Below are 25926 nucleotides of genomic sequence, written 5' to 3' on the forward strand. Positions count from 1 at the left end.
TTGTGTCTCTGTGAGTCTGTGTGTGTGTGGATCTGTGTGTGTGTGTCTTTGTGTCTCTGTGAGTCTGTTTGTGTGTGGATCTGTGTGTGTGTGTCTTTGTGTCTCTGTGAGTCTGTTTGTGTGTGGATCTCTGTGTGTGTGTCTTTGTGTCTCTGTGAGTCTGTGTGTGTGTGGATCTGTGTGTGTGTGTCTTTGTGTCTCTGTGAGTCTGTTTGTGTGTGGATCTGTGTGTGTGTGTCTTTGTGTCTCTGTGAGTCTGTTTGTGTGTGGATCTCTGTGTGTGTGTCTTTGTGTCTCTGTGAGTCTGTGTGTGTTTGGATCTGTGTGTGTGTGTCTTTGTGTCTCTGTGAGTCTGTTTGTGTGTGGATCTGTGTGTGTGTGTCTTTGTGTGTGGTTCTGTGTGTGTGTCTTTGTGTCTCTGTGAGTCTCTGTGTGTGTGTCTTTGTGTCTCTGTGAGTCTGTTTGTGTGTGGATCTGTGTGTGTGTGTCTTTGTGTCTCTGTGAGTCTGTTTGTGTGTGGATCTGTGTGTGTGTGTCTTTGTGTGTGGCTCTGTGTGTGTGTCTTTGTGTCTCTGTGAGTCTCTGTGTGTGTGTCTTTGTGTCTCTGTGAGTCTGTTTGTGTGTGGATCTGTGTGTTTGTGTGTCTTTGTGTCTCTGTGTGTCTGTTTGTGTGTGGATCTGTGTGTGTGTGTCTTTGTGTGTGGCTCTGTGTGTGTGTCTTTGTGTCTCTGTGAGTCTCTGTGTGTGTGTCTTTGTGTCTCTGTGAGTCTGTGTGTGTGTGGATCTGTGTGTGTGTGTCTTTGTGTCTCTGTGAGTCTGTGTGTGTGTTTCTTGGTGTGTTTGTGTGTCTTTGTGTCTCTGTGAGTCTGTGTGTGTTTCTCTGTGTGTAGTTCTGTGTCTTTGTCTGTCTCTATAAGTCTGTGTGTGTGTCGCTGTGTGTGTGTTTTTGTGTCTATGTGAGTTTCTGTGTGTGTTTATCTGTGTGTGTGTCTTTGTGTCTCTTTGAGTCTGTGTGTGTGTTTCTCTGTGTATTTCTCTGTGTGTTAATGTGTATTTGTGTCTCTGTGAGTCTCTGTGTGTAGTTATGTGTGTTTGTGTGTCTCTGTGAGTCTGTGTGTGTGTCTCTGTGTGTGTGTGTCTTTGTGCTGTGCCCGCCTTCACGTGTGCTCGCTAACAACACTTGCTTCTGCAGTCTATTAACGCTATACGGGGAATCTTCATCGTTGTCTTTTTTCGTGTTTATTTGTGGGATTGAATCCCACTCACGGTCAACTTCAAGTGACATTCAATTTGAACCCGTCATGTACCTCCCTTAGGTCGACTCAGCCTCAAATGAGTACACCTGGTAACAGTGTGTGGTAAACATCGCCACTGGAGAGACAAAGGCGGCCGGGCGCTCGTACCGCCCACCTTCTTGCCCCGGCAGTCTGTCCCAGACTCCCCGGCGAGCGGAGATGGAATCGGTGGATCGTCCTCCAGGATTCAGAGCGAGGCTTAGACCCCCCCCCCCCCCGCATCGGGCCGCTTTAATAATTCATTGTCATCGCACGATCGCCCGGCGTGCAATATATTCGTCGCGTCATCGCAGGCTGTGTAAAGTTATCGATGTAATATGTTACAGATGCGCGCACGCGCATACACACACGCGCGCGCGCACTCGCGCAAAGACAACGATCACCAATATCTCCTGAAACAGGCTGTTGGGGCAAGTGCTGTTAGCGAGCAGCACCTGTGATGAAGGCCGTCACTGGCACACGAGGGGGTGAGTGGCCAGCACCCAGCACATCATTTCAGGCTGAGTCGACCTAGGGGAGGCCGCTAGGACCGGTTAAAATAATCGTCACTGGCGTTGGCCGAGAGCGGGAATTGAACTCGGGTCGCCGGGTTCGTAGCACTAACCGCTGCACCACCGCTCCCCTTTCAATCTCACACACACGCACGCGTGTGTCACTGTGTGTTAGCTGTGTGTCTCAATTGACACGATCCTCCTCCACCTCTTCCTCCTCTACCTCCTCGCATCATATCCTCTCCTCCCTCCCCATCTTCTCCCCCCTACTCCTCCTTCTCTTCCTCCTCCTCTACTTCCTCCCCCCCTCCACTCCCTCCCTCCCTCCCTCCTCCTCGTGATGCGTTTTGAGTCGTATCGCGTCATTTCATCTCACGTGGATTTTACGAAGGAATCTCTCTCAGACAATTAGCCCTGTCCAATCTTTGGACTTTGTACGCATATCTATGCATCTCCCTATGTCTCTGTGCATGAGTATGAATCTCTATGCGGCTCTATGAGTATGTAGCTCGACGTGTCTCGGTGTATCTCGATGTGTGTCTATGCGTCTCTATTATCGATGTATCTCTACGCATATCCATGTATCTTCTTCTTCGTCCTAGCGTTGTTCCCGCTGTGGCGCAGGGTCCGCTTTTCGGCATTGTCTTCTCCATTTGGCTCGGTCCAGGGCATCTTCGGGGGATGCGTTGACCGTCTTCACGTCTTCCTTTATTCGATCCATCATCCATCGCTTCTTCGGACGTCCACATCGGCTCTCTGGCTCAATACGCACGGCAGTCTTGGCCACTGATGACTCTTCACTTCGCATCACGTGGCTGTACCACCGAAGCCTTGCCTCAAGCATCTTGTCCGCAATGGGGGCCACACCAAGTCGCTTCCGAACGTCTTCGTTCATGACACGATCCCATCGAGTGAGTCCGAGGCTCCATCTGAGCATCCTCATCTCCATGGCATGGAGGGCTTGTTCGTGTACAGTTGTGGCTGGCCAGCACTCGGATCCTTAGAGTGCCACCGGTCGGACGATGGTCTTGTAAATTTTTCCCTTCAGCCTATCCGGCATTGTCCGATCACAGAGGACTCCGGTGACTTGCCTCGCATATCCATGTATCTATATGTGTAAAATTGTATCTTAATGTATTTATACGTACCTCGATGTGTCTCTATGACTATGCTGACGCTGCGGTGTCTCATATATTGGAAGAAGAAGTCACCCCCTGTGAGTGGCTGGCTGAGATGTCATCTGTTGAGGAAGTACTGAAGGAGATCCAGAGTCTGAGACCGGGAAAGGCACCGGGCAGAGATGATCTCCCAAGCGAAATGCTTAGAGAGGGTGTGCGTTTGTGCCCTACATGACATCATACTAACAGTCGGGACCACTGGACGGGTTCCGCAGGATTGGAAGGATGCCCTGGTGGCCCCCCTCTCTAAGAAGGAGGACTACACAGACTGTAACAACTAGATGGGCATCTCACTCTTTAGTGTGGCAGGAAAGGTCCTGGCAAGGATTATTCAATATCGCCTTGCCAGGCACGCTGAGGAGAGGCTTGTGGAGCCCCAATGTGGTTTCAGGAAAGGGCAGGCCTGCACAGATGCCATATGTTCTGTCCGTCTGCTACAGCAGAGGTGTAGGGAATTCCAAAAAGACCCACATCTCTGCTTTATTGACCTGGACAAGGCCTATGATACCATCAGTAGGCCTGTGCTCTGTTCTTTGTGCTTTCGGAGTCTATGACCTTTTGCTCACAACCATTAAGAACCTTCATAATGGTGAGCGGGTCCGGGTAAAATTACATGGCCGGGAGTCGGAGCCATTCTCTGTTCACCTTGGTGTGCGACATGGATGTCCTCTGGCTCCCAAATTATTAATAATCTAATTCGACTACGTAGTTCGTGAAGCCATCGATGGCTGTACCGGAGGAATTACCATTTGGTACAAACACAATGGAAGGCTGATTGATGCCCAGGTGCAGTCATGGGATGGCTCCCTATTGGTTAACCATGTCATGTATGCCGATGATCTGCTGACCTGGAGTGTGCCACTAAGAGGTGGGGCCTTACCATCAGCCCCACAAAAACTAAGCACCTGCCTGGGTATTCTGTACGATTAGACACTCCACCCCCACAACTCCCAATTAGTAATGGGGCAGTTGTGGAGAGTTTCCCATACCTCGGCAGTGTGCTCATGACGGCTCTGTTTTGACAGCAGAGGTCTCACTCCGAATCAGTCGAGCGGTATTATCTTTTCATCGGTTGCGTAGCGCTGTGTGGAAGCTACCTGGTCTGTCGCTCCACAGTCATTCCCTCCCTTCTCTACGCTTGAAAAACGTGGACCTCCCTAATGGAACATCTTCGCCAGTTAGAAACATTTAGGCTGGCCTGTCTACGATCCATTCTGGGTTTAACCTGCAGGCTGGATTGTGTGAGGAGCTCACAAATCCTTGAAAGATCTGGAAAAAGTCCCATCGGTGAGCTCCTCTGGCAGGCAAAGCTGCATTGGCTGGGTCATGTAGCCCGCATGCCCAGCCACCACATGCATAAGCAGCTTTTGTACGGCCAAATAGAGGGGGTTAAACGGGCGAGGCACGGGCTAGAGAAGGGATGGAGTGATGTGGTACAGAAGGATGTGAAGCTGAGTGGACTTGCCGATGACTGGTACCAGCGGTGTCAAGATCGACCTCTGTGGAGGAGGCTCGTTAAGGACGCTACTGGGCAGTTGGAGGCAGTCGCCCTCCAACAACAACGGAGGGCGGAGGAGCGACGCTCACAACAATGAGAGGAGCACCGGGCGGCTAAAACACAAGCAAGTTGGCACAGTAGGGGACACAGGTGGTGCATCATACAGTAATCTCAGTCAGTCGACCCGTGGCACCTTAGTCTGCCCCGTGACCTCTTGCCAGCCAGCGGGTGTTCGACACCTCACGTGGACTCAACTTACACACAGTCTGGCACAAGCGCCGTGGTGATATCACCGCCACTTAGTGTTGTTTCTATGGTTTAATTACGGTTTCGCCCACACCGCCGCCACCCTCACGAGCAACAACCCCCCCACAATAACCCCGAACCCTGTTGGTAGAGTCCGGCCTGGAGGCTGCACTGGCTCTGTGATGTCTTCTGTTGTGGCCATGACTGCGAGACCCCAACGCGATTCGATTCCTTTGTCAATTCTACCACCCACGATCTGATTAATTGGGGATCGATTACAGTAATAGCTCGATATGTGCGAAGTAGATGCGTTCCTGGAGCTTCGCTCATGTAACATAACTTCGTACAGGGACTCCTCTACTTAAGAACATTCGTCTTACGAACTTTCAGAGATACGAATGAATATGTCCGTAAGTCCAGGTGCCTTTTGAGACCGAGAGTCGTAAGTTCAACCACTGGCGCTGTAGATGGCGGTGGTGGCATCTACATCTGCAGAACGTGAAGAACCAGTGGCATCTACATCTGCAGAACGTGAAGAACCAGTGGCATCTACATCTTCAAAACATGAAGAACTAGTGGCATCTACATCTGCAGAACGTGAAGAACCAGTGGCATCTACATCTTCAAAACATGAAGAACTAGTGGTATCTACATCTGCAGAACGTGAAGAACCAGTGGCATCTACATCTTCAAAACATGAAGAACTAGTGGCATCTACATCTGCAGAACGTGAAGAAGCAGTGGCATCTACATCTGCAGAACGTGAAGAACCAGTGTCATCTACATCTGCAGAACGTGAAGCACCAGTGGCATCTACATCTTCAGAACGTGAAGAACTAGTGGCATCTACATCTTCAGAACGTGAAGAACTAGTGGCATCTACATCTTCAGAACGTGAAGAACTAGTGGCATCTACATCTTCAGAACGTGAAGAACCAGTGGCATCTACATCTGCAGGACGTGAAGAACCAGTGGCATCTACATCTTCAGAACGTGAAGAACCAGTGGCATCTACATCTGCAGAACGTGAAGAACCAGTGGCATATACATCTGCAGAACGTGAAGAGCCAGTGGCATCTACATCTGCAGAACATGAAGAACCAGTGGCATCTAATCTGCAGAACACGACGAACCGGTGGCATCTACATCTGTAGAACATGAAGAACCAGTGGCATCTACATCTGCAGAACATGAAGAACCAGTGGCATCTACATCTGCAGAATATGAAGACCCAGTGGCATTAACATCTACAGAAGATTATACAACTTGTAAATCCATTCCCCGTGTGTAGTGTACATGCCGTACAACGTGTTTGGAATCGACAGGAGTACATTGACAAACATATAACATTAGTGCAGGCAGTCCTCAGCTTACCAACACCGTAATTACAAACCTGCTTCCATGGCATATATATTTTGACGTTATGTACCACAATGATGCGTTCTTAGTCTTAGTAACTTACCATTCATATTGTAAAAAAGGGACAATTTAGAGTCTTACCTCGATTTACGAAATAGATGCGATCATGGAATTTCGATGGTATATTGGAACTTTATATATTGAATAACGTTTAACGTCAGTAGTTATGAGGATGCATTCCCAGCTTTCGTAACTTAGCATTTCAAAACTATAATCGCTTCTTAAATTATCATTCGTATTGTAAACCAAAGTCAATTCATGTTGAAATCAACATTACATTTATTTACTGTACAATATAAAAAAACTAACATAAATAAAATAACCATCATGTTTAAGTTATATAATACCGTAGATCGACTATTTTTCCTTTTTAATAATTACAGTGCACTTATTATTCTACGTTATTTTTAGCTTTGTGTGTAAACAAAAATTGTTAAATAACCTCCAAAGTTCGTTGTAACGCAACTTTGATTGATGAAGACGTTCAATCACCAAATCGATTCCTTTTGTAAGGTATCAAGTCCACATTAACCACGCGTGATGATAAAAAATAATATTACGCAATGTCTTTGAAACTGTCCATAAGAGAGGTTGTGGTGAGTTAGATCACGTAAATATAAATGTGTCGTTAAATCCACCACCACCCGACACAGCCAATTAGCAAGGTTTGTCACGTAAACGAAAGATGCCGATTCGTTACTAGTTCAGCACTAACCGGTTGTGTGTTGGAGCGTAAACCCACTACAACATTTATAATTCGAGAACTGTGACGATTCGCCGGTAATTACACCAACAATACCAACCACCACCAGCAGCATCACCAGGCTACAGCCAGAGATGTGAAGAAATCACCCTCCTGTCCCAGTATTAAACAGAGGCGGGGGATAAATTCGATGCCGTTACTTGTGAGCCGATCCTTTGAAACGGATTGGCCTCCTACACCGGATGCCTAATGGCCTTGTTTCTGCACCAGTGTGAGTAGAGCAGAGATCAACGCTCACGGGCGAACAGTGCAAAGACAATGCACGTATCGCAGCATTCATAGCTCGGGATTGAGCAGATATACCCACGGGTGCCCCCCTCCCCTCCTCCTGCGGGGGCCACTAGCGGCCCCCCCTCTCCCCCACAGCCCCCCCCCCCTGCCGTCATCATCATCGTGCTGCTGTCCAACCTCCCCCCCCCACTGACGATGTTTAATCGGCGACATTAGCCCCGCCCCTCTCCGCCCCCCCCGCCCGCCCTCTCAAAATGTGTCAAGATGTGAACTACCTCGCCTGGTATACAGGAGGTCGTGGGTTCGATCCCGACCCTGTTTGTAAATGTGGAGTTTGCGTGTCTCTCTCTCTCTCTCCCCGTGGTGAGATGTTAACTACCTCGCCTGGTATACAGGAGGTCGTGGGCTGCATCCCGACTCTGTTTGTAAATGTGGAGTTTGCGTGTTTCTCTCTCTCACCCCGTGGTGAGATGTTAACTACCTCGCCTGGTATACAGGAGGTCGTGGGCTGCATCCCGACTCTGTTTGTAAATGTGGAGTTTGCGTGTCTCTCTCTCTCACCCCGTGGTGAGATGTTAACTACCTCGCCTGGTATACAGGAGGTCGTGGGCTGCATCCCGACCCTGTTTGTAAATGTGGAGTTTGCGTGTCTCTCTCTCTCTCACCCCGTGGTGAGATCTTAACTACCTCGCCTGGTATACAGGAAGTCGTGGGTTGCATCCCGACTCTGTTTGTAAATGTGGAGTTTGCGTGTCTCTCTCTCCCTCGTGGTCGCGCGGATTTGTCTCAGGGCCCTCCGGGGTTCCCCCTCCGCATTTAGAATCGACGCCAACTCGCACGAGAGTGCGGCACGCACAACAAGACCACAGAGGCCATCCGCGGTGTCGGCCTCAGACCACGTGGGTGTCGGTGCTGTGCTGTTGTTTGATGGCAACGTTGGTGTCACCATTGGTACCTCATTTGCCAGTAAAAAATATGATAATTGTTTTTTTACCCTTTTATCTGGCAACAAAACTGACACCTTCTTTGCTCATTTTCCTCAATTATCAACCTTGGTGTCGTCAGCCCATCCACCACCCGACAATATTGGCCACGTTGACACGTGGCCGGTGAGTGGGAGAGAGGGGAAGCAAGGGGGGTGGGGTGGAGAAGGGGGAGGGGTGGTGGGGAGGGGGGCGACGGGGTCTATGAACGAGACTGACTTCATTCTGAGAGTTGGAGGGAGATTTCTGCGTCCTCATTCAAGGCAAGGGCAGGGAGGAGGAGGAGGGGGGGAGGAGGGGGGAGAGGGGTCACAGGTCGCCGAGGGGCAACAGGTCAGCTGATTGTGGACTAACTCTGAGCACCGGATTCAAATGCCGAGAGGGAGAAATGAGCCAATAGCCGTCATTGTTTTGAAGAAAGCATCAGCACACACAGATCGCAGAGACAAAGATCACCCGTGTAGCCTTAGCGGAGTGCTGTTGGGGCAAGGTGCTCGGAGCGAGTAAGCATCTAATGCAGGCCGGCTAGGGCACGTGAGGTGGTTGTGTGGCCAGCACCACGCCCGGCCGCCTTTGTCTCCCCCAGTGGCGATGTTTAGTACACACCGCACCGCCTACTCATTTGAGGCCCAGGACCGGTTCGGATAACCGTCGCTGGTGTTGTCCGTGAGCGGGAATCGAACCCAGGTAGCCAGGTTCGTAGCGCCGTGCGCTGACCACTACACCACCACTAGATACAACAAAGACAAATATCCCCCATATAGCCAGCACACACTCTTGGGGCAAGTGCTATTAGCGAGCACCTACATACACACACAGGCACACGCACACCGTGAGGTTTGACCACTTCCTTTGAATAATGCATCTGGGTGCTGCCCGCCTCCACGTTATCCCTGCTTAATAAATAACCTCGGAGGGGCGAGGTGGAGGGAGGGGGGTGCGAGGGGGGTGGGGTGGAGGGAGCAGCGAGTGGGGCCAGGGGTTAGCGCCAGGGGTCACGGGGGGGGAGTGACGACGGTGTCGTGCTTGACCCGGACTAGCACGAGGACGTCCTCAAGAGTGGGGGGGGGGGGTCGCAGTAGCGCCTCAACAGCTGCTGCTCCCTCCCCCCCCTCCCCTCCTCCCCCCCCGCCCTCCCTCCCTCCCTCCCTCCCGCCCTCCCTCCAGCCTCCACCCCTCCCTCCCTCCCCCACCAACCCAACTCCCCCATCGCCTCTCCTTCCAAACACTCCCCAATCTCTGTCTCTCTTCTCGCCGCCCTCCCCCCTGCATCCCCCCCCCAGCCCCCTAGTCACCCCCCCCCCCACGTGGACCCCTCCCTTCCTCCCCGTGCGGGTCGTACAAAAGCGCAATCTGTTCAATCAGCTACATGGCAAGTGGAGACTGAATGAAGACGAAATATCATCATAATCCTCTGAAATTAATAATGTACCCATCATTGTCATCTTCATACAATTAATAAAATGCCCATCACCATCGGCATACGTACAGCAGGGCTGTGGAGTCGTAACACGTGCACCTCGCAGCATGCAGAGCCTGGCTCCAATCCCGACCCTGCCTGCATCCTTTGTGTGCCACGGTGCCTATGAGATGTTAACTCCCTCGCCTGGTCCACAGGAGGTCGTGGGTTCAATCCCGACCCATCTGCTGAGTATTTGGAGTTTGCGCGTCTCTCTCTCTCTGTCTCCCCGTGTTCGCGTGAATTTCCTCTCCGGGCCCTCCTGTTTTTCCATCCACATTTAGAATCAACATCGCCATGCTATCAGAGTGCTTCAATGCAATACATTTCCACGTGATGAGACAATTCGTCCATTTGTGATAGGCAGCTCGCTTCTCAGCAGGAGCCACGTAGCCCTGTGGGCCTTGCCCTGCCCAACTAACACGGAGTGAAAGAGTCGTTCACTGGAGTTGGAATGCCCTGCCTCTGTTCCGCAGCCAGTGAGTGAGTGGCACCGCGCTGCGCTGCGAACCCGGCGGCCCGAGTTCGATACCCGGGCCACCAACACCGGCGACGATCATCTGAGCCGGTCCTGGTGCTCCGCTAGGTAGGCTCAGCCTCAAATGAGTGACGTGGTGACATGTGTGAACATCGCCGCTGGGGAGACAAAGGCGGCCGGGCGTGGTGCTGGCCATCCACCCCCCCCCCCCCTTCGCGCGCCTTTTACGGCCGTCGTAGGTGCTCGCTAACAGCACTAGCCCCAGTGCTGCTAGCGGTGTAGGGGGGGGGGGGAGCACGGCGCTTGCAGGGCTGCGCCTCTATGTGTGGCTCACGCACGGGGGGCAGCCGTGACGACACAAACACGGCAACAACCTCACGAGAGGCGTTGCCTCGCCCCCCCCCCACTTCCTCTGGGGGGTGGGGGGATGAATGAAGGGGGGGGGGGGGTCATTAGCAACGACGGAAACGGCCACGCCAATTACCTCCCCTCGCCGACTGTAACGACCCCGCCGCGTCACGTGACCAATTAAGGAGGCGTCCCCACGTGGTGTCCGCTCCCACGTGGTGCACAGGATGGGGTGAGGAGGAGGAGGATGGGGTGAGGCGGAGGGGGAGGGGTGATGAGGTGAGAGGAAGTGAGGGAGTCAGGGAGGGGTGGCGTGAGGAGGTGACGGGAGGGGTGGGTTGAGAAGGTGAGGGAGGGGTGGGGTGAGGAGGTGAGGGGAGGGGTGAGGGAGGGGTGAGAAGGTGACGGGAGCCGGGAGAGAGTGGTGGGGTGAGGAGGTGAGGGTAGGGGGTGTGGAGGAGGTGAGGGAATGGGGGTCAGAGTGAGGGAGGGGTGAGGAGGTGAGGGGAGGGGTGAGGGAGTGAGTGGTTTGGGTGGAGCTGTGTGTGTGGGTGTTGGAGTGAGTGGGTGAGTGAGTGGGTGAGTGAGTGGGTGAGTGAGTTAGTGGGTGAGTGAGTGAGTGGGTGAGTGAGTGGGTGAGTGAGTGAGTGGGTGGGTGAGTGGGTGAGTGAGTGAGTGGGTGGGTGGGTGAGTGGGTGAGTGAGTGGGTGAGTGAGTGGGTGAGTGAGTGGGTGAGTGGGTGAGTGAGTGAGTGGGTGAGTGAGTGGGTGAGTGAGTGAGTGGGTGAGTGAGTGGGTGAGTGAGTTAGTGGGTGAGTGAGTGGGTGAGTGAGTGGGTGAGTGAGTGAGTGAGTGGGTGGGTGAGTGGGTGAGTGAGTGAGTGGGTGGGTGAGTGGGTGAGGGAGTGGGTGAGTGAGTGGGTGAGTGAGTGGGTGAGTGGGTGAGTGAGTGAGTGGGTGAGTGAGTTAGAGGGTGAGTGAGTGGATGAGTGGGTGAGTGAGTGGGTGAGTGAGTGAGTGGGTGAGTGAGTGGGTGAGTGAGTGGGTGAGTGAGTGAGTGGGTGAGTGGGTGAGTGGGTGAGTGAGTGCATGAGTGGATGAGTGAGTGAGTGGGTGAGTGAGTGAGTGGGTGAGTGAGTGGGTGAGTGAGTGGGTGAGTGAGTTGGTGAGGGTGCGTGTTGGGGTGAGTAGATGGCGTGGCTACGAGGTCTGGACTCTCCGTGCATTGCGCTCCACATCCACGATTCCTCTCGCTATAGGGTGACGTGAGGGAGTGGGGGTAGGGGTCGCGTAGGGGGTGAGGGGGTGTGGGTGAGGGTCGCGTAGGGGGTGAGGAGGAGGGGTGAGGGTAGTGGAGGGGGTCAGGGCCGCAATCACCTCTGGGCCCCCCCGTGCCCCCCCCCCGTGCCCCCCCCCCCGTGCCCCCGGGGCCCGCGTGCGTCACGGCGACGAGGAGGAGGAGGCCACACGGAGCCGCAGGGAAATCAGCGCGCGAACGCCGTCCTAGCGAGGGTGAGGGGAGGGGTGAGGGGTGAGGGTGAGGGGTGAGGTGAGGGGGTGAGGGGTGAGGGGGTGAGGAGAGGGGGTGAGGGGAGAGGGTGAGGTGAGATGGTGAGGTGGTGAGGGGAGAGGGTGAGGGGAGAGGGTGAGGGGAGGGGTGAGGGGTGAGGGTGAGGGGTGAGGTGAGGGGGTGAGGGGTGAGGGGGTGAGGAGAGGGGGTGAGGGGAGAGGGGAGAGGGTGAGGTGAGATGGTGAGGTGGTGAGGGGAGAGGGTGAGGGGAGAGGGTGAGGGGAGGGGGTGAGGGGGGTGAGGAGAGAGGGTGAGGGGACAGGGTGAGGGGAGGGGGATGAGGAGAGGGGGTGAGGAGAGACGGTGAGGAGAGAGTGCTGTGGTGGTAGTGGTGGGGAGCGGTGGGACGGTGGTTAGCGCGCTGCGAACCCGGCGAACCTGATGTTTGATTCCTGGGACTCCCCTAGGTCGACTCAGCCTCAACTGGTGCGGTGTGTAGAAAGCATCGCAACTGGGGAGACAAAGGCGGTCAGGCGTGGTGCTGGCCACCCACCCACTTGTGTGCCACAGTGCCGGCCTTCATAGGCGATACTCGCTAACAGCACTTGCCCCAACAGTATGTTAAGGCTATACGGGGGATCTTTGTCTTTGTACACGGTGCTGTTTGTGCACCCTATGGGTTGTATAGAATCAGAATATGTATTTATACTGGAGGGTTTCACTGAGCTATACATCTCTTTTTCACAGATGCCCAGTGGTAAACTATAATTATTAGTAGTGCTCTGCTTGTTCACCCAGTGAGTCTCAGGACTCCTTTTCAAGAGGTTCCTGCCGAGTCGTTGCAGTGAGTGGGTGGGTGGGTAGGTGAGTGGGTAGGTGAGTGGGTAGGTGAGTGGGTAGGTGGGTGGGTGGGTAGGTGGATGAGTGGATGGATGAGTGGGTCAGTGGGTGGGTGAATGGGTGAGTGAGTAGTTGGGTGGGTAGGTGGATGAGTGGATGAATGAGTGGGTCAGTGGGTGGGTAAATGGATGAGGAGGTGAGTGGGTGACTACATGGGTGAGTGCATGGGCGAGTGGGTGAGTTGGTAGGTGGGTGAGTGGGTGGGTGAGTGAGTGGGTGAGTGGATGGGGTGAGTGTGTGGGTGGCGATGCTGCTGTATGACTCGAGTTAGAGGGTGATTATTTAATTGACTGTCAAATCATGGACGCACACAAAGACCCATAGACGACTGCTCGTCTCTTCATATCTCTCTTTATTCAGACGCGGCCACATTCACGGACAGTGGGTGATTATGACAACCCTAACGAACACAGCACCTGATGATGATTGCTTGTGTTGCAATCAAAACGTCGTTATTTAATTTATTTTTATTTCACACCTACTTGACTTTACCGAAAGAACCAAAGGGTATGGATCCCCGCAGTCACGAAAACTTAAAATCTAGATTGAAATTAGAAGAAACATTGACGTCTTATTTTACAGATCAATAGAGGGCCCCAGTAGCTCGAGGCGATCTCTGTAAGACGGTGATCACCGCATCATCATCACGTGGCGCTTTCAGATGGGCTGCTTCCACGGCCGTCTGGAACGTTCTTCCCTCCGATGTTCGGACGCCACCGTGGAGCTATGAAGCACTTTGAACTCAGCATAATCGAGATTGACGAACTCATTTCTTTGCAACTTATTTTTTTTTCGTGATATTAGTTTTTTCTCCTTCCCCCGCACCTCCGATTAGCGCGGTTTGGCCACGTACGGTGCGAAAGAAGTTCAACATACTTACGTATACAGTGCCATAGTTTAAAGAAAGTGGTAAGAAAAACAGAGTGATTTAGATGGCATTGGACAGTGCACGGGTTGACTCTGATTTAGAATCGTTATTTCGACTGCGCGAGGAATCCGATGAGCTATGAAGCTCTTTGTCACAGGTCGCCCAGGTTGAGGAATGAGTGACAGCGACAGAGGGCACGTAGGGGTCACGGGGGGAGCACGAGAGGGGACGAGAATGAGTTGGGAGGCGAGGGGAGAGATGAGATGTTGACTACCTCGCCTGGTGCACAGGATGTCGTGGGTTCCGTCCCGACCCTGACGACGCCTCCTGCTGTATATTTAGAGGTTGCGCGTGTCTCTCTCTTTCTCTCTCTCCCCGCGGTGGCGTTGATTTTTTCCCAGCGGCTTTTCGCTGCACATTAAGAATCAACATCACGCGTTCAGAGTATTTGGCTGGCTGCTACGAATTTCCACGTGAAGATGAGAAGCCACTTTCGATGGGCTGTCATTTGTGGCCAGGTTGATTCTGAAGAAAATACAAGAGATCTCTAAATAGCTGAGTGGGGCCATCCCTGGCAATGTAAAACAGTTGAGTTTTAAAAAATAGTTTTAGTGGGGAGGAGGATGTACAGTACGGTACTGTACATATATACCATAGCACATCCACTTTCTACCCAGGCTTTATAAATACATATATAATCTCTCATATTCTCGGTTCTTTCGGTAAAGTCACGTATAATTTTTTTTATTAAATAAGATTAAATAAAAATGAAAAATAAATTAATAAATTGAAAATAATAAAAACAAAAAACCCACGACCAAAGAACGAAGGACAAGAATTCTGCAGTGACGAAAGTTTAAAGTCAAATTGTAATCTCTCATCCTTAACAAAAAAAAATCTATTCAATGTCGAAGAATTCTAATTTGCACTTCTTCAAACCGCCGAAAACTTTTGTGACGACTGTGGTGGTGGTGAATGTTTTATAATTTATTTAATCCGAGAGCCGAGAGAGAGAGAGAACTGGTGACACGCATTAAAATTAGGCCTCGTCGCTTTGAAAGCGTTTAGACGAGCTCCCATTTTAATCACGGCCATATTCTTCGTCTGTCTTGGGAGATTTTTATATTTAAATAACGCCACGTACGTTTAAAATAATGAAATTAAAACAACACGCACACGCGCACACACGCGCATCCAGTCGTCTGGTGCGGCATGTGGGCAGTGCGGGGCCTGTCACACATGTTGTTATAAAGGGGCCCTAAATAAATAAACAAAAACACGTTAATATTAAAACACACATTTTTTACTTACACGATTAAATCATCGTATTTTTTCATTTGCTCTACAGCCAGATGATACGAAACATCTCTAACCTTAAACACCCAGTCGTTCATACAAGTTGAAGGCGGTATAGTACCACAGTAATAGAGCAAGTGCAGAATTGATAGCTTGAAAGCATTTAGCGCGGGGCCCTTGAAAGTGCGGGTCCGGTAGCTACTACATGTGTAGCTACTTTTGCCCACATATGGGCACTCGTGGCACGGGAGTGAGCACGTCACAACAACAAACGACACGAAATAACGCGATGGGAGTGCAGAGGAAAGGGAAGAAGATCACAAACAAAAAAATGCAATAAAAATATCACCATCGTCACAATCAACATCACCATGAATTCTATCATCGCAATCATAAGAAAACTCACCAGCAACACCATCACCATGTAACATAATCACAACCATCATCATGACCACCAGCATCATCAACACAACCACCCATCACCACCATAAACACTACCACCCATCATCACCACCATCATCAACACATCCACCCATCATCATCATCATCAACACATCCACCCATCATCACCATCATCATCAACACATCCACTCATCACCACCACCATCAACACAACCACCCATCATCACCACCATCAACACAACCACCCATCACCATCATCATCAACACATCCACCCATCATCACCAGCATCAACACTACCACCCATCATCACCATCAACACTACCACCCATCATCACCACCATCATCAACACATCCACCCATCATCACCACCATCATCAAACTACCACTCATCATCACCATCATCATCAACACATCCACCCATCATCACCAGCATCAACACTACCACCCATCATCACTACCATCATCAACACTACCACCCATCATCATCAACACATCCACCCATCATCACCAGCATCAACACTACCATTCATCACCACCACCATCAACAAGGCGGATCTTGGCTAAACGTGGAACAAAGGCGATCATCACATCCGATGCTAGGAAGCCACTGGAGTTATGCACTTTTAAATAATCATCGACGTTGAAAATGTCTTCTCTACAACGCTGCTGTTTGTGTTTCGTTTGTTGTCCTTCTCCGGCACCTGCACTTACGTACGGTGCGAAAGAAGTTCAACAACTGTACCCTAAAAAACACACTACACTACGTAGTACACTTTACACTACGCTACACACTACACTATAGACTACACTACTATGTACTGCACTGCCATACACTATACCGCTATGCTAAACAGAAAAAAACATTTCTTGAGAACTGATTGTTGTTGTTGTTGTTTAGTTGTGTTGTTCTTCTCCCACACCTCTGACGAGCAGGGCTGATCACGTGCGGTGAGAGTTGGTGTTCACAGCACACAGGCACCTCGTTCGGCTCCACCCTCCCCTCTGCCTCGCGGTGCCACGATGCTCACGCGGCCGCCAGATCCGTCTGCCACCAATCTCCTCTCAAATCGACGTCAAAGACATCCACCACTGTTCGTGCTTCCTCTCTCTCTCCGGTTCTTTACATTTGTCCGCACAACACATTCATCATTATCATTTCGTAATTATAATTCTACGATTTCAGAATCATAATTTTACGAGTATTAATTCAGAATGTTATTTAAAACATTTCAAATTTTATGATTATACTTTATAATTTAATCATTAGAATTTCATGATTATAATTACCAATTCATTATTTTCCTGTTGTTTTTAATCTAACAATAGTGCCAGTTTCCCCTTCTAATCACGGCCTGCATCTGCATTCGTATTATTAGTCGTATTTCGTATATCAAATATACGCATATCCAGGTGTATTACTGAAGAGGGCATTGCTTTTACGAAAGACATCGCATGAGACCTAAGCACACAACCGCAAATAGCCTCACTCCTGGGAGCAGTGTGGCGTCTGTGTGTATCTGTGTCTGTGTGTGTCTGTGTGTGTGTTCGTGTGTGTGTCTGTGTGTGTGTGGGCCTGTGTGTGTGTCTGTGTGCGTCTTTGTTGTTTCGTATGGGGAGCGGTGGTGCAGCGGTGAGCGCGCTACGCTAAGAACTCCGCATGCAGCAACAGTAACGATTTTCTAAACCGATCCTGGCCCTCGACTCGGCCTCAAATGAGTATCTGGTGCCATATTTAAGCATCGCCACTAGGGAGACAAAGGCGGCCGGGCGTGGTGCTCACCACTCACCCCCTGGTGTACCGTGCCGGCCTTCATAGGTGGTACTACTCGATCAGAGCACTTGCCCCTGCACTCTCTTCCGAGTCTATGCGGCGGGGGTCTCTGTCTTTGTGCATCTTCGTGTGGAGTGACAAACGGCTGTAAGTGACAGCAGTCGTCTATCACTGGACTTGTAATCCTGTCCAGGCGTCAGTGTGAAATGGGCGCACCCACCACGCCCATCAAACAAAGACAAAGATGCCCCGTGTAGCCTCGAGCAGACTGTTGTCAGCGAGTGGCAAACACACCACACAAACCACTCGATTGAGGCTGAGTCGACCTAGGAGAAACCCAGGACCGGTTCAGATAATCGTCACCGGTGTTGGCCGTGAGCGGGGATCGAACTCGTGTCGCATGGGATCGTAGCGGAGCGTAGCGCTAACCGCTACACCACCGGCATCCACCACGACCACCACGACCACCACGACCACCACGACCACCACGACAAGTTCAGACTCATTGCACGCAAAGTGCTTGCCACAAACTGACCAGAACCACCTTGGCGAATGCTCGCCAAGGAAGCTACGAAGCATCGCCACGCGAGACTCCGGTGGTCATCCGCACAGCAGCATCGGCGGTTGTTGGCTCAGCGTCGAACACGGACATTGACCGCAACGCGCAGTGGGTGATTACGACAACCCTAATGATGACCGGCGAATAGGAATAAACGTTGATGTCTTATTTTATATCTCCACGGAGCGCATCGGTAGGTCCTCGAGGCGATCCCGATGAGACGGTGATCATCGCATCATCATCTCGCGGCGCTTTCAGAGGCGCTGCTTCTGCGGCCGTCTGGAACGTTCTTCCCTTCCGATATTAGCAAGCCACTGTGGAGGTGTACACCTTGAGGTGATCATCATCATTTCTTTAGAACTGCTTCTTGTGTTTAGTTTGTTGTCCTTCCCCTGCACCTCCTATTATCTTGGCTGGCTACGTACGGTGCGAAAGAAGTTAGACATTCTTACAGGATACTCGACACTAAATACACACTACACGACATGCAACACTATACACTATGCTACACACCACAATTCACACGACATTACTATACGCTACATTGCTCTACACTACACCACGATACCAAATGTAAAATTAATTTCTTTAGAACTCTTCTGTGCGCTTACATTGTTGCAGATTAAACACGACCGGTTACGTACGGCGCGAAAGAAGTTCAGCATAGAGCACGTGGTGGGGTAAAGTGTGGGTACTCCCACGTGATGGCGAAACTCCACACGGGCAGAGAGGGCTTCTTTCTAGGGCTGTCTGCAGTAGAGTGTGGTAACTACAAACTCAATGGCTGTCAATCTCGATTTGAAGTTTTCATCATCGTCGTCATCATCCTGTGGACATTCATAGCGGCAGCCGAAACACCCTAAAACGCGCGTTTGATGTTGATTCTAAATGTGGTCGGATAACCGGAGGACGCGGAGAGAAATCCACGTGGGAGAGAGAAAGAGAGAGAAGATACGAGAACTGCAAATATACAACAGGCATCGTCAGGGTCGGGATCGAAGCCACGACCTGCTGTACACCAGGCGAGGTAGTTAACATCTCCTCGTGCCAGCAGGCACGTCGAGGACTGCTCCTCTGTACCCGTGAGTGTCATCTCGGCCTCACGACAAATAACGGCTCGCGTCAATGGACGGGGGAATACAAATATTGGGTCAAGGTCAATGAGTGACGGCGAGAGAGAGAGAGACTGTGGGAGGGGAGAGGTGGGTGGGGGGGTAGAGGGGGGAGAGTGGGGAGGGAGTGGGGAGATACAGAGAGGGGAGAGATGGGGGGAGAGACAGAGAGGGGAGATAGTGAGGACAGAGAGAGAGACGAGAGTGGGGAGAGAGCCAGCGGAGAGGGGGAGAGAGGGGAGATTGCGAGAGAGGAGGGTGGGGGGTAGATAGGCAAAGAGTGGGGAGAGTGGAAAAAATTGGATAGAGCGTGGGGAGAGAACGCACGAAGAAATAGAGACAAAGATCCCCCGGATAGCCTTGAGCGGACTATTAGGGTAAGTGCTGTTAGCGAGCATCTATGAAAGCCGGTACGGCACACGAGGGGGTGGGTAGCCAGCACTACGCCCGGCCGCTTTTGTCTCCCCAGTGGCAATGTTTACACACCGCACCAGGTAATCATTTAAGGCTGAGTCGACCTAGGGGAGGCCCAGGACCGGTTCAGATAATTGTCACTGATCTTGACCGTGAGTGGGAATCGAACCCGGGTCGCCAAGTTCATAGCGCAGCGCGCAAACCGCTACACTACCACTCCCCACTCTTTAATACACTCACCCACACACACAGACACCACCCCACACCCAGAGACTAGCCACATACCCCCCCACACACACGAACATCACCCCACACACACCCCACACACACAGACACACACCCCACACACCCCACACACACCCCACACAGACCCCACACACACACCCACACACACAGACACCACCACACACACCCCACACACCCCACACACCCTACACACGCACAGACACACCCCACACACACAAAGACACTACCCCACACACCCCACACACCCCACACACACACTCACACACACAGACACCACCCCACACACCCCACACACACCCTACATACCCCACACACACCCCACACACCCCCCACACACACACAGACACACCCCACACACCCCCCACACACCCCACACACACCCCACACACACCCACACACACAAAGACACTACCCCACACACACAAAGACACTACCCCACACACCCCACACGGGGATTCTATTCCTGGCGCGGCAGAGGCGCGAATTGGCCCGGGCTAATTGGCGCACCCCAGGGGGTAGGCGGCCTAATTGGTGTCTGCTACCCCAGCGCCGTCGGGGGGAGGGTGTGGAGCGGGGGGGGCTACCGGCTGATGTAACGGCCCCCACAGACTCGGGGCCCCCTACACCCCCCCCCCGCACCTCCCACAAGCAGACAAATAATTTCCATCGCAACTCCCCCCACCCATACCCCCCAATACTGAAATTTCGCAATCATCAAGAGGGCCCCCACCCGCCAGCCCCCACCACCTCCTCCTCGTCACCCCGTCCCTGGAGCTGCCCACGGAGTGGACTCGGAGCCGGAGTCGCCGTCGGTGATGAAATCAGCGGCGGGCTGCTCGTGCTGATCGAGGTACGGTGCGAAAGAAGTCCGACAGGCCACGCGCGCGTGCGGAGGACGATCGCGAGCGCGCGCGTGTGATGAGTGACGCAGCGGTTAGCGCTGCGCTACCAACCTGGAGGCCCGAGTTCGATTCCCGCTCACGGCCAACACCGGTGGCGATTACCGGAGACGGTGCTGTGCCTCCCCAAGGTCGACTCAGCCTCAAATGAGTACCTGGTGTGCTGTGTAAACATCGCTACTAGGAAGACAAAGGCGGCTGGGTGTGGTGTTGGCCACCCACCCCCTCGTGTGCTGTGTCGGCCTGCACAGGTGCTGCTCGCTAACAGCACTTTCCCTAACAGTCTGTTAAGGCTATACGGGGGATCTTTGTTTGAGTTTTTTTGTGTTTTAGGTCGACTCAGCCTTAAATGAGTACCTGCTGCGGTCTTATTCTTGTCGCACGACTGCTCATGTAGATGCAGAGACAACAACAACAACTACAACAACAACTACAACAACAACTACAACAACAACAAATACAATGCCACATGCAGGTGGTCAACCCGGCAGACAGCCGAGTCAGCAGGAGCAGTAGCGGAGAGGCTCGCTGTGATGATGCCTCCTTCAGCGTATTGTGGATAATGCCACTGCCCATAGACTAACATTGCCCATAGACTAACATTGCCCATAGACTAACATTGCCCATAGACTAACATTGCCCATAGACTAACATTGCCCATAGACTAACACTGCCCATAGACTAACACTGCCCATAGACTAACATTGCCCATAGACTAACATTGCCCATAGACTAACATTGACCATAGACTAACATTACCCATAGACTAACACTGCCCATAGACTAACATTGCCCATAGACTAACATTGCCCATAGACTAACATTGCCCATAGACTAACATTGCCCATAGACTAACATTGCCCATAGACGAACACTGCCCATAGACGAACACTGCCCATAGACTAACACTGCCCATAGACTAACATTGCCCATAGACTAACACTGCCCATAGACTAACATTGCCCATAGACTAACATTGCCCATAGACTAACACTGCCCATAGACTAACATTGCCCATAGACTAACATTGCCCATAGACTAACATTGCCCATAGACGAACACTGCCCATAGACTAACACTGCCCATAGACTAACACTGCCCATAGACTAACACTGCCCATAGACTAACACTGCCCATATACTAACATTGCCCATAGACTAACACTGCCCATATACTAACACTACCCATATACTAACATTGCCCATAGACTAACACTGCCCATATACTAACACTGCCTTCTTATTCTTCCGCACGGCTGACATAGATGCAGAGACAACACCAACAACGACAGCGACTAGGATGTGACAGTAGTGGAGTCGTAGTTTATCATCGCCGTGACGATGTCTCCTCCTCCTCCTCCTGCGTATTCGTGGATGGGGCATCGCTGCACGCTGCACGCTCCCTGTCCTGGACGACCACAGAGTCGCACCGCTACTGGAGGGAGTTTCTCATTTCCCATTTGCCCATCGTCAGCTGCCGTCCGCCGCCTTCTGCTGCTGCTGCTGCCGCCACGGTTTGAGCGGTGGATGAGGTTTAGGGTGGGCCCACTCCCTGCTGCTGTGTGTAGAGACATCGGTGGCTATGAGATGTTAACTACCTCGCCTGGTACGCAGGAGGTCGTGGGTTCGATCCCGACCCTGACGATGCCTGCTGCTGCTGTGTATTTGGAGTTTGCGTCTCTCTCCCTGTCTCCCCATAGTCGCGTGGAGTTTTTTTTCTTCTCCGGGTCCTCCGGTTTTTTCCCGGCCGCATCTAGAACCAGCATCACGGAGTTTATAAACACATTCCTGCGGAGGGAGCTGGTAGGAACGTTGGGTTGCTCGGTCAATGGCCAGGGTCAACGGCGGCGTTGTGTATTCTGCAAATATGCCTGACTGTGAGGGCGAGCACAAGCCGGCGTGAGTAGGTTAAACGTTGAGATTTATAAGGGCACCACGGGGTGACCAGCCCCTCCCCACCCAGCCCCACCCCTCCCACCCCCCCACCCTCCCCTCTCCACCCAGCCCCACCCCTCCCATTTTTGGATGCACGACGGCCGGACGGACACACTAATCCCCTGTGGGCTGGTGTAACCAGGAGGTTCCTACCAGTATAAACTGGCTGCTGCTATTAATTTCCACGCGATTTTGGACGATTTTGACCCCCCCCCCCTCCTCGTCACACGGCGTCACAAAAAGTCAGACCCCCCCCTGAAATATGACGTCACAAAGCTCTGCCCCCCCCCCAACCATATTTGCATTTTGAAAATAAGACATGCTTCAAATCGCTTTAAACTATTGTCATTGCAGTGCGTATTTAATGTGGCGCTGCACTCTGATGTGATGTTGTAGGAGAAAACATTGATTAAAAAGTCTATTTAATTACGTAGAACGTGTTGTCTATATTTGTTTAAAGTTGCGCATTTTTACGTGACGTCACATTTCTCCCCCCCAGCCCCTCCTCGTCACACATCGTCACAAATGTCTGACCCCCCACCCCCGACCCGTAGGTGCGTGACGTCATTTATGATCGCCACGTGGCTCCTGAACAAGAGCTACACAGAGCCGAGTGGGCCTCACGCGGTGAAATAAAAACTTGAGTTTAGGTCGAGTTTGTTGACAAAGCAGTCTGCGTGTGGTGTTGGCCACCCAGCCCTTCGTGCGCCGTGACGGCCTTCCTACTCGCTAACAGCGCTCGCTGCAACAGCCTGCACGGGTTACACGGGGGTTCTTTAGCTTGTTGAGTGTTCATTGTGTGTCAGCGGTGACCGAGCAAGGATGGATATTGCGTGAGAGAAATCACCATTCTCTCTCTCTCTCTCATCGTCGCCGGAGAGAATCTAAACGGCGCGACAGTTGTACGCGCAGACGATGCTTTGCTGATGAGACCCTGGAGGCCGAAGCCGGTCCTTGCCGATAAACATCGGGGAGTTCATCAGCGGCGGGTGAGATGAGAGGGCTGAGTGGAGGGAGATGAGACGTGGGTCACGGACAAAATCTAACCCCCACCCTTCGCCTTTCACCCCCTCACCTCCTCTGCCATCTACTCCCCTCCCCGCCCCACCCCCCTTTGTCTCCCTCTCCGCCCCGAGACCCCCTGCCGGGCCCCCTAATTTATTTTCATACCCAGCTCACTCCACCACCCCGCTCCCACCACCCGACCCCCCTCCTGATCCCCTCTCCCCCCACCCCCCAACCCCCACATCATCCTCCTCCCCCCCATCACCGCCACCACCACCAAAGACAAAGATCCCCCGTATAGCCTTCCACAGACTGTTGGGGGCAAGTGCTGTGAGCGAGTTATGAAGACCGCAATTTGGCACGCGAATTCGTGAGTGGAGAACGGAGAGGCACCAACGACCGCCCTCTCCGCCCGGCCGCCTTTGTCTCCCTAGTGGCGGTGTTTTCTGTTGTTGTTTACACACCGGTAGTCATTTGAGGCTGAGTCTACTTAGGGGAAGCACCAGGACTGGTGGTGATTATCCCGTGAGCAAAACTCGAACGCGCGGTTTCCCGGGGTTCAGAGCGCAGTGCGCTAACCGCTGCGCCACCGCTCCCCCATTCCATTTCTCCACCCCCGCCTTCCTCCTCCACGCTGATCCCCCATCACCTCCCCCCCCCCCTCCCTGCCCCCCCACGCATCTCTAAACCCCTTTCTCAGTTGGCCTTGGGGGGTTGAGAGGTCACGTGATTGGGGTGTGCCCCCGGTCTTACCGTGCAGAGGGTGCAGTGCGCTAACCACTGCGCCACCGCTCCCCAAACAAACACATGCACACACGCACACACACACTCACACTAACACACACTCACACTGACACACACACGCACACACGCACGCATACACGCACACACACACACACGCACACACACCCACACTGACACACTCACACTGACACACACGCACACACACGCACACACACACACACGCACACACAACAAAGACAACCATCTCCCGTGCAGACTTAACATGCTTTTGGGGCAAGTTCTGTCAGCGAGCGCCTATGAAGCGTATGTGAAGGCTGGCACGGCACGGCACGCACACACACACGTAGACACACACACACTGACACACACACTGACACACACTCACACTGACACACGCACACACTGACACACACGTAGACACACACACACTGACACACACACACACTCACACTGACACACACACGTAGACACACTCACACTGACACACACTCACACTGACACACACACGTAGACACACTGACACACACTCACACTGACACACACACGTAGACACACTGACACACACACTTACACTGACACACACACGTAGACACACTCACACTGACACACACACTCACACTGACACACACACAATCACACTGACACACACTGACACACACTCACACTGACACACGCACACACTGACACACACTCACCGTGATACTCACACTGACACACACTCACACTGACACACACTCACACTGACACACGCACACTGACACACACTGACACACGCACACACTCACACTGACACACGCACACACTCCCACTGACACACACGCACACTGACACACACACACACTCACGTGCTCACACTGACACACACTCACACTGGCAGACACTCACACTGACACACACTCACATTGACACACACTCACACTGACACTGACACACACTCACACTGACACACGCACACACGCACACTGACGCACACACTCACACTGACACACACTCTGACACACATACTCACACTGACACACGCACACTGACACACACACACCAGGCGTCTCAAATACCCTCTTTCATTCACCCTTCGTCTAGACGCGGCTCCTGCCTTCTGCTGGAGCCATCTGTTAGCTCTCCATTCAGAGTTCACGGACACACACACACACCTCGCATCTGTGTGCGTGCGCGTGTGTGTAGGGGTATGTGCGCGTGTGTGTAGGTGTAAATGCGCGTGTGCGTGTGTTCGTGTGTGTGTAGGTGTGTGCGTGTGTGTGTAGGTGTGTGCGTGTGTGTAGGTGTATGTGCGCGTGTGTGTATGTGTGTGCGCGTGTGCGTGTGTGTAGGTGTAAGTGCGCGTATGTGTAGGTGTGTGCGTGTGTGTGTAGATGTGTGCGCGTGTGCGTGTGTGTAGGTGTATGTGCGCGTGTGTGTATGTGTGTGCGCGTGTGAGTGTGTGTAGGTGTAAGTGCGCGTGTGTGTAGGTGTGTGCGTGTGTGTGTATGTGTGTGCGCGTGTGCGTGTGTGTAGGTGTAAGTGCGCGTGTGTGTATGTGTATGTGTGCGTGTGTGTAGGTGTGTGCGTGTGTGTGTAGGTGTGTGCGCGTGTGCGTGTGTGTGTATGTGTGTGCGCGTGTATGTATGTGTGTGCGCGTGTGCGTGTGTGTAGGTGTAAGTGCGCGTGTGTGTAGGTGTGTGCGTGTGTGGAGCTGTAGTGCAGCGGTTAGCGCGCTGCGCTACGAACCCACTGATCCGGGTTCGATTCCCGCTCATCGGCGAGCCAACACCAGTGGCGATTTATCTGAACCGGTGCTGGGCCTCCCCAAGGTCGACTCAGCCTCAAATGAGTGCCAGGTGCAATGTGTAGAACATCATCACGAGGGAGACAAAGACGGCG

The 25926-nt window shown here is 52.4% G+C and overlaps 1 long non-coding RNA gene across 1 annotated transcript; it reads left to right on the forward strand.

Moving 5' to 3' along the window:
- Window positions 1-578: 578 nt before the first annotated feature.
- LOC144949001 (uncharacterized) lies at window positions 579-20486 on the forward strand. Its single transcript, XR_013640236.1, has 4 exons — window positions 579-1762; window positions 16298-16455; window positions 17892-18030; window positions 20186-20486. It is a non-coding gene; the product is annotated as an uncharacterized LOC144949001 (long non-coding RNA).
- Window positions 20487-25926: the final 5440 nt, after the last annotated feature.

Source organism: Lampetra fluviatilis, chromosome 52 (assembly GCF_964198595.1).
Source record: "Lampetra fluviatilis chromosome 52, kcLamFluv1.1, whole genome shotgun sequence".
Taxonomy (NCBI): domain Eukaryota; kingdom Metazoa; phylum Chordata; class Hyperoartia; order Petromyzontiformes; family Petromyzontidae; genus Lampetra; species Lampetra fluviatilis.